Source organism: Equus caballus, chromosome 2 (genome assembly GCF_041296265.1).
Source record: "Equus caballus isolate H_3958 breed thoroughbred chromosome 2, TB-T2T, whole genome shotgun sequence".
NCBI classification, from domain to species: domain Eukaryota; kingdom Metazoa; phylum Chordata; class Mammalia; order Perissodactyla; family Equidae; genus Equus; species Equus caballus.
In genome coordinates, this window is record NC_091685.1 from 21,202,368 (window position 1) to 21,211,403 (window position 9,036).

The 9,036-nt window shown below is 47.6% G+C and overlaps 1 protein-coding gene across 1 annotated transcript in view; it reads right to left on the minus strand.

Moving 5' to 3' along the window:
- THRAP3 (thyroid hormone receptor associated protein 3) overlaps positions 1–264 on the minus strand; it is an 81,027-nt gene extending 80,763 nt beyond the window's left edge. Inside the window, exon 1 of the mRNA XM_023633282.2 lies at positions 100–264. The gene's annotated coding sequence lies outside the window, so the exon portion shown is untranslated. The remainder of the gene's footprint in view (positions 1–99) is intronic.
- Positions 265–9,036: the final 8,772 nt, after the last annotated feature.

A 9,036-nucleotide genomic window follows, 5' to 3' on the forward strand; every position in this document is an offset into this window, starting at 1 on the left:
CAGCCACCAAGTCCCCTTCCCCACTTCTCTATGTTTCCTTCCAGAGACATGTTATTGCCACAGCCTCACAACAGTCCTCCTGCCTCTCGTCTTGCCCACCTGCCTCCATCCCGTGGCCAGCTGGTGTTGCACCTCCAGTCACGTCACCTCCTGACTTAAAACCCTTCTGGGGTCTTCTGTGCCATGGGAGAAAGAATAGACTTGCCAGCTAATCAGGATACAAGGCGCTCGGTGCCTGATTCCCGTCCAGCTTCCGGGACACTTGGCAACATCGCTGCCTGTCTCGCGTGGCACCAGAGGAACATGCCCTGCCTGTTAGTCTCCCTCATTCCCCCAACTGTTCTGCTTCCACACTCTTGCTCCTGTTTCTCCCTTTCAGACATTTATTGCACACTGACAGCATCTGCTGCGTGCCAGGCACAGGGGGCCAGACAGGACACAGGGGAGAACACAACTGAAATGTGCCTGCCCCTGTGACTCAGGCTCTGGCAGCGGAGCAGTTAATAGATGAACAGTGGCAATAAAGCGTTTGTTGTGCTGGGGTAGGTACAGAGCTCTGGGGTCAAAGAAGGCCTTCTGGAAGAAGCAATATTTAAGATTTGAACAGTCATCAGCCAACTATGGGGAGGCAGCCAGGGGGGTGTGTCCCAGGCTGAGGGAAGAGTTCATGCAAAGGCCCTGAGACACGGACAAGAGTCACAAATCCAGGGTGGTGGGAACACAGAGAAGAGAGGAAGAGTGTGAGAGTCACAGGCTGAGAAGCCCGCAGAAAGCCACTCTACAGAGTGTGCATTTTATCGTGAAGGTGATGAGAAGGCCTGATAAGGATTTAGGCAGGGGAGTGCCCTGGGCAGATTTGTGGCTGTTGTGAAGAGACTAGATTGGAGGAGAAAACTTTGCTGTTCTTTCTAGGACAGCAGAGAGGATGGCAGCCTGAGTTAACATGAGGGCACCGGGGACAGAGTCAGAGACATTTCAGAGGTGAGGAGGCATGAGGAGTGACTTCCCAGAGATTCTCTGGCTTGGGAGACTATCGGATCCTGGTGGTGTTCTCTGGGAAGGAGTTTGTGAGTCCTGTTGAATTGGTGGTACTTGCAAGATGTCCAAGCCAGGGGGCTGGCCCTGTGGCCGAGTGGTTAAGTTCACGCACTCCGCTTCAGCAGCCCAGGGCTTTGCCGGTTCGAATCCTGGGCACGGACATGGCACCACTCATCAAGCCATGCTGGGGTGGCGTGGCACATGCCACAACTGGAAGGACCCACGACTAAAAATACACAACTATGTACTGGGGGGCTTTGGGGAGAAAAAGGAAAAATAAAATCTTAAAAAAAAAAAACATGTCCAAGCCAGGATGTCCGGCAGACAGATGTGCAGGCTGTCAACCTCAGGAAAGAGGTCTGGACTGGAGATTCTTATTTGGCAGCCATCAGCATAAAGAAAACAAAACCAAAAAATGTTATCTAGCGTCTATTGAGATTTACCGAGTGTCAGGCGCTTTTCTAAATTCTTTACATACATTAACTTATTGATTCCTCACAGCAAACCTGTGAGGTATGTGCCATCACTCTTGCCATTTTACAGATGAGAGGGAATAAAGTTAAGTAATGTACCCAAGCTTACGCAACTACTAGTGACAGAGCCAGGGTTTGAACCCCAGGAATCCAGTGCCAGGATCCGTGCTCTTAACCGCACCATCCAGCCTCTCACGTGCACGGTAGTTTGGGCCCCAGAAGTGGATGAGAACAACTTTGGAATTGTGAGTGAGAAGAGGACATAATCAAGCCTGAGGAATACTAGCATCCAAAGCCCAGGGACTGAATCTTGCTCTTAGGTAAGTTTTCTCTGAAATGCTTAGTGTTTTCATTTTTAAAAATGAATTGCTATACAAAAATTAATTCAAAATGAATCAAAGACCTAAACAAAAGAGCTAAACGATAAACTCTTAGAAGAAAACATAGGGGAAAAGCTTCATGACACTGGGTTTGGCAATGATTTCTTGGATATGACACCAAAAGCACAGGCACCAAACGAAAAAAATAAATTGGACTTCATCAAAATTCAACACTGCTGTGCATCAGACGCATTCAGCAGACTGAAAGGCAGCCCATAGAATGGGAGAAAATATTTGTAAATCACATATCTGATAAGTGATTAATATCTAGAGTATGTAAAGAACTCCTAAAACTCAACAACAAAAACCAACTCAATTAATAAGTGGGCAAAGGACTTGAATAGACATTTCTCCAAAGAAGACATACAAATGGCCCATAAGCACATGAAGACGTGTCTAATATCACTAATCTTCAGGGAAATGCAAATCAAAACTACCTTGAGATACCACTTCACACAGATTAGAATGATGGTCATTAAAAAAACAAGTGAAACAGAAAATAACAAGAGTTGGTGGGGAAGTGGGGAAATTGAAACACTTGTGCATTGCTGGTGAGAATGTGAAATGGTATAGATACCATGGAAAATATGATGGCGGTTTCTTGAAAAAATTAAACATAGAATTGCCGTATGATCCAGCAATTCCACGTCTGGGTATATACCCAAAAGAATTGAAAGCAGGGGCTTAAGCAGATATTTGTACACCCATGTTCACAGCAGCGTTATTCACGGTAGCCTAAGGTGGAAACAATCCAATGGTCCATCAGCAGACGACTGGATGACAGAACGTGGTAGATACATACAATGGAATATTATTCAGCCTTCAGAAGGAAGGGAATTCTGACACATTACAATACGGATGAACCTTGAGGACATTATGCTAAGTAAAATAAGCCAGTCACAACAGACAAATATTATATGATTCCACTTATATGAGGTATCTGCACTAGTCGAATTCATAGAGACAGAATGTAGAATGGTGGTTGCCAGGGGCCGGGCAGAGGAGGGAATGGGGAGTTAGTGTTCACAGAGGACAAAATTTCAGTTTGGGGGGCTGGCCCCGTGGCCGAGTGGTTAAGTTCGCGCGCTCCGCTGCAGGCGGCCCAGTGTTTCGTCGGTTCGAATCCTGGGCGTGGACATGGCACTGCTCGTCAGACCACGCTGAGGCAGCGTCCCACATGCCACAACTAGAGGAACCCACAACGAAGAATACACAACTATGTACCGGGGGGCTTTGGGGAGAAAAAGGAAAAAATAAAAAAAATCTAAAAAAAAAAAAAAAAATTTCAGTTTGGGAAGGTGGAATGTTCTAGAAATGATTGGTAGTGATGGCTGTACAACAACGTGGATGTACATAATGCCAGAGAACTACACACTTAAAAATGCTTAAGATGGTAAACTTTATGTTATGTATATTTTACCATAATTTAAAAAAATGGAGAAAAAGTAAAAAGGATAACTTTAACTTTTAAAGATACTATTTAAATTTGGTAAAACATTTCATGTTTGAATTAAAATTTGCACTTTCCAAACAAAAAAATATTATACCTTAGAGTTCCCACTGTTTTAAATTTTAAATACAAAATTCTGTTTATTGTTGTTTTAATAATAAATATGTAAGTTTTATTAGCACAAATGGTCCCGTGGAATGATAGAATTGAAGTAACTTAACTTCTGTTTCTTCGCCTTTACAATCAGTGTGTCACTGTTCATTCTTGAAACTACTGTTTAAGCTCAGGAACATGTATTGTCACAGAGTTGGAGACACCAACTGAGCCCAAAGCAAGCTTGAGCGATCCCAAATTATTAAGAAATCACTTTTAAAACAAATGTGTGTATCTGAGTCTGTGTCAATTCAAGTAAGATTTCTCCTAATTAACTTCCATGTAGAACCTCATGTTTATTAAAAGATAAGTAATAAATTTGTAGTTTACATATATATTACTAAAACTCAACAGTAACTAACAGACCAAAGTAACAGACCAATATTTTTTTCAGAGAGAATTTTTTTTTGAGGAAGATTAGCCCTGAGCTAACATCTGCCTCCAATCCTCCTCTTTTTTGCTGAAGAAGACTGGCCCTGACCTAACATCCATGCCCATCTTCCTCTACTTGAGAGAATTATGTTTTAACTGACATTGTTTAAAACTGCTGATGGCTGGTGATACTCAAAAGCAGAACAACTTTTCGTCCTTTCTATTATGGTTCTTGAATTCCTACAGACAATGCACCTTTATTGCCCACACCTGGGGCAGACCCCTACCATCATTCTACCCCTGCTAGGCCACTCATGGCAGTACTGGGATCCAATTCCACCTGTGAGCCAGTTGCAATTGTAGACCAGGGGCTGCCCTTTGGAGGCATTCAAGTTCTCAACCCTTAATTTAAAGGATTTTCTCAGATGTTATCTCCTACGGGAAGCCTCCTTGACATTCTCTCCCTCTTGAAGCTGGATCAAATGTTTCTTCTTTATCTGCCCATTGCACCCTGTGGCTGGTTCTGTTGCTGACCTCTTACGTTGTATTGTAATTGTATGTCTCTTTCCACTTCTAGACCCAGCACCCTCAAAGTAAGGACCTGGCCCTGGGGATAATTAGTGCTCAATATTCGGGCCACATCAGTATGTCTGCCATGGCTGTCTGAAGTGGAGTGGTTTGGTGAAGGGACTGGTGGTACCCAGGACTGAGTTGTCCCATGATGTCAAGGCCCCTTGAGGTGGGGAGAGGGCCTCATAACCAACAAAACTTATTCTGTGTTAGCTCAAGGAATGCCTCACTTGCATCAATAGCCCTATTTTGCAGGCGAGGGAATTGAAGCTCGCAGAGCTCAGGGGAATTGCTCACAGCTGTAGAGTGAGTCCCCGGCCAGGCCTGGACACACACCTCCTGACCTCTCAGCTACAGCCCTGCGTCTGGTCCCGGCAGCTCGGACCTCACCTATCTTGCCAGTGTGCCAATTTAACCACGAGAGGGCGCCAGATGCCCGTCCATGGGGTAGCCGGGCCCAGGCTAAAGGGTGGAGTGACTGCTCTTTTGAGAGGCTCCCACGGACCGCCGGCGGTGGAGCCGGGGAGTCCTGGTAAAGAAAGGGTGTGTGTTGGGGGCAGTGTTGTAAGAGAGCCGGAGTTCAGCAGCGCTGGCGGCTGGGATGGAGGGAGGAGGAGGGAAGGGCATGTGCTGCCTCCTTCCGGCCCTGCCAAGTCTGGCCCTGTTGGGGAAAGGGCAGAGCTGGAGAAAGGGAGGGCTCTGCAGAGCATGGGGCCCCTGCCCCGCCTCCATTCTCACGATCCGACCGGACATTCCTGAGTCTCCGGCGGCGGGAAACCAGGAAATAGACCAGGAGGTCTGCAGCCTGGCCAGTTCTGCCCAAGCCCGCCCTGCCCCAGGACTTCCCGGAAGAGCCCTGCTCCGCCAGAGATCCATGCCCGCGGCTCCCCTCCTGGAACTCCCCCACTCCCCTTCCCTGCTGCCCTCCTGCCCCTCCCTCCCAGCCTAGGGGATCAGACCCATCCCCGGGCACCAGACCTGTACAAGAAATTGCTACCCAGCGACTTCCAGGTCAAACTCGTGATCTGTCCCCCTGCACGTGGCTCGCTTCCAGAGCTCCCTCTCAGTGCACCATACCAGGACCCATCTGGTTATTTGACCTGGAGAGTTTGGAATCGTCCTTGACACCTTTCTTTTTCAATCCGCATGTCCAATCCATTTTTTCACCTCCTCTATCTACCTCTTGGTTTCCACCCCTCACTGGAGCTGTGCCCATCGTCTCTCACCAGAACTCGTGTTCTTGTCTGGACTTCTTTCTGTCACTCCCCTTCTCTCAGTTCCTTTTCCAGCTGGTAGCCCTGATCATCTTTTCAAATCGTCAATCTGATCATGTTACCCACCTGCTGAAATCTTTCAGCAACTTCCCACGGCTCTTGCAATAAAGACTCAAACTCTTAGCATGGCCCACAGGGTCCCGTGTGGTCTGGTCCTTCCAACCTGTCTGGCACCACCCTCCATCTCACTCTGTTCCAACTATACTTGATGTGCTCATCACAGGGCCTTTGCACATGCTGCTTCCTCTGTCTGGAATCCCACCTTTCTGCCTTGTTAGCTCCTATTCCTTGAGATCTCGGCTCCAGCATTGCTTTCTCAGGGACACTCTCCTTGACCTCCCTGACTGGGTCAGATCCCTTATTATTCACTCTCCTAGCACCATATACCTCTCCTTCACATACCTGTCATAGTTGTACCTGTCCATTTGTTTGTAATATTATTTGATTAATGTCTATTTCTTCCACTAGACTATAAGCTCCATGAGGGTAAAGACTATGTCACTTTTGAATTAATTAATTAATTTTGGAGGAAGATTAGCCCTGAGCTAACAGCTGCCATTAATACTCCTCTTTTTTGCTGAGGAAGACTGGCCCTGAGCTAACATCCATGCCCATCTTCCTCTACTTTATATGTGAGACGCCTACCACAGCATGGCTTGACAAGCAGTGTGCGTAGGTCTGTACCCGGGATCCAAAGTGGTGACTCCTGGGCTGCCGAAGCAGAACGTGAAAACTTAACCGGTGTGCCACCTGGCTGGCCCCAGTTTTTGCTCACTTGAAATCTCCAGCACTTATGTGACTGGCACATAGTAGGTGCCCAACGTTTCTTGAATAAACATGTAAATTAATGTTGCACACTTCTCTCCATCTCTATTTCCTGAGCCTGAACCTCTATCATCTCCTTTCTGGACCTCAGCAATCACTTCTTAACTGGTCTCCCAGTTTACAATCAAGTCCCTGCCGGTTTCCCACCCGACAGCCAGAGTGGTCTAATGAAAATGCCAGTCTGACCATGTCACACTTCCTACTCCCTGCTTAGTAGCCTTCAGTGGCTTCCCATGGCCCTTGGAATAAAATCCAAACTCCTGACACAGCCTTACAAGGCCTTGCACGGCCTGGCTCACCTCATGCCAAGCTCCACCTCCTCAACGGACCTTTCTTAATTCGACAAATATTGAGCGCCTATTGTACCAGGCTCTGAGGATGCAGTGGTGAGCAAAAGCAGACTCCTTCAGACCTGCTTACCACCCTCCAGGTGCACAAACACACCTCCTTTTCACGCAGGACATTTGCATATGCTTTTTCCTTGTCTGGAAAGTGCTTTGTTCTCCTTTCTCTATGTTCCTGACTTTGCCCAGTCAACACCTACTCACCCATCAGATCTCAAATTAAACACCATTTATTTGGGAATATCTTATCCGACCCCCAACCTAGGTCCCCCTGTTAGATGCTCTTATTGCTGTCTGTCTTCCACCTTCATAGCCCTTATCACGTTTTCTATTTTTACGTTTGTTTGTGTGGTTATTTGGTTAATATCCCTCTTCCCCACCAGGAAGCACTGGGAGCTTCCACGTCTGGTTTTTGCTTACCGTCGTATCCCTCTGGGGCTTAGCTGGTGCTCCACAATTTATTGAATGAATAAATGAGTGACTAAATGATTCCCCTGCAAGAGTACTGAGGGTACTGCCTTCAGGGAAATGTTGGTTCTTCTGCCTTGGTGTGAATACGAGCTGGGGGCTGGGAGGGGTGAACAAAGCTCTCACCAAGGAGAAGGTCCAGAAACTGTTAGTCCCGTTCCTGCCCCTCCTTCATCCCCAACACCTGTGACTCAGCCCCGCCCACCTCTCCTTCCCCACCCAGCTCTCTTCATTGTCTGCATGCCTCAGCAACCCTGCCCCTGCTCCTGCTCCTCAGGCCTTCCCACAGACTGCGCCCTTCACCTGCAACTCTTCTCCTTGCTCTTTTCCACATGGCTGGCTCCTCCTCATCCTTCAGGTCAAGTTGAAATGCTGCGTCTTTAGAGGACACCTTCTCTGAGGAGGTCTCCCTCTTATTGCCCATGCTTTTATCCAGTTCATTTTCTTCATTGTAGCTCACAACAGAATTGCATTTACATATTTGCTTATCATCTGTACCCCTAGATAATTTAGAAGCTTTTGGCCACACATAACAGAAACGCCAACTCCATTGGCTTGAGCAATAAGGAAGGCTGTCTGGTGGTAGGACCTGTTTTGGGGCTGGTTAATTCAGTGGTGTTCTCAAGGGAGGACCTGGGTGCTCCCCATCTCATTGCTCTGCCACCCTTGATGTTGCTTCGTCCTCAGGTTGGTTAGCAGGATGGATGCAGCAATTCCAGGCATCGCAGTTGGACTTCCTATCATACGATGAGGGTTTTCTCCTTGTTGTGTCTTAAACCACTACTATATAACAAATTATCACAAAGCTTAGCAGTTTAAAACAACATTTATTGTCTCACACTTTCCGAGGGTTAGAAACCCAAGAGTGGTTTAACGGGTTGGTTCTGGCAGAGGGTCTCTCATGAGGTTATTGTCAAGCTGTGGACCGGGGCTGAAATCATCTGAAAGCTTAACTGGGGCTGGAGGGTCTGCTTCCAAGCTCGTTCACATGGCTGTTGGCAGAAGGCTTCAGTCCCTTGATACGTGGGCCCCTCCAAAGGCTGTTCACAACGTAGCAGCTGCCTTCCTCCAAAGCGAGTGATTCAAGAGCAAGAGAGCAACCAAGACAGAAGCTGCAGTGTCTTTGTGACCGAATCTCAGACGTGACGCTCCATCGGTCACTTGGCCCAGCCCTGGCACAACATGGGCAGGGACTACACACGTGAGAACTCTAGGAGGTAGGAGACACTGGGAGGTCATCTTACAGGCTGGCTCCCACATGGTACTGTGTTTCAAAAGTGAGGGAGCCTCTCCTAGAAAGCCCAGGAGGCTTTTCTTTATATCTGTGGGCTACAATTGTGTCACGTGCCCATACCTAACCCAATCATTCACGAGAGGCTCGGGACCATCATTTTTGGCTCACTACAATCATGGTTCATCCCTGGGCCTACAACTCATCTCCACTGATGCACAGGGCAGGATCCAGGGGGGAGACGGCCACCTGAACAAGATCAGGATTGTCTGGAATGAGGAGGGGGCGATGGGAATGGATGTGCAGTAGGCGACTCACAGTGTCTATGACGCTCCCCTGCTGGACTGTAAACTCCAGGAGAACAGACGCTACATCTTTTCCTACTACTGCACCCCAGCATGTAGCCCACTGCCTGGTACAGAGGAGATGCGACCGTATTTGTTAAATGAGTAAATGAA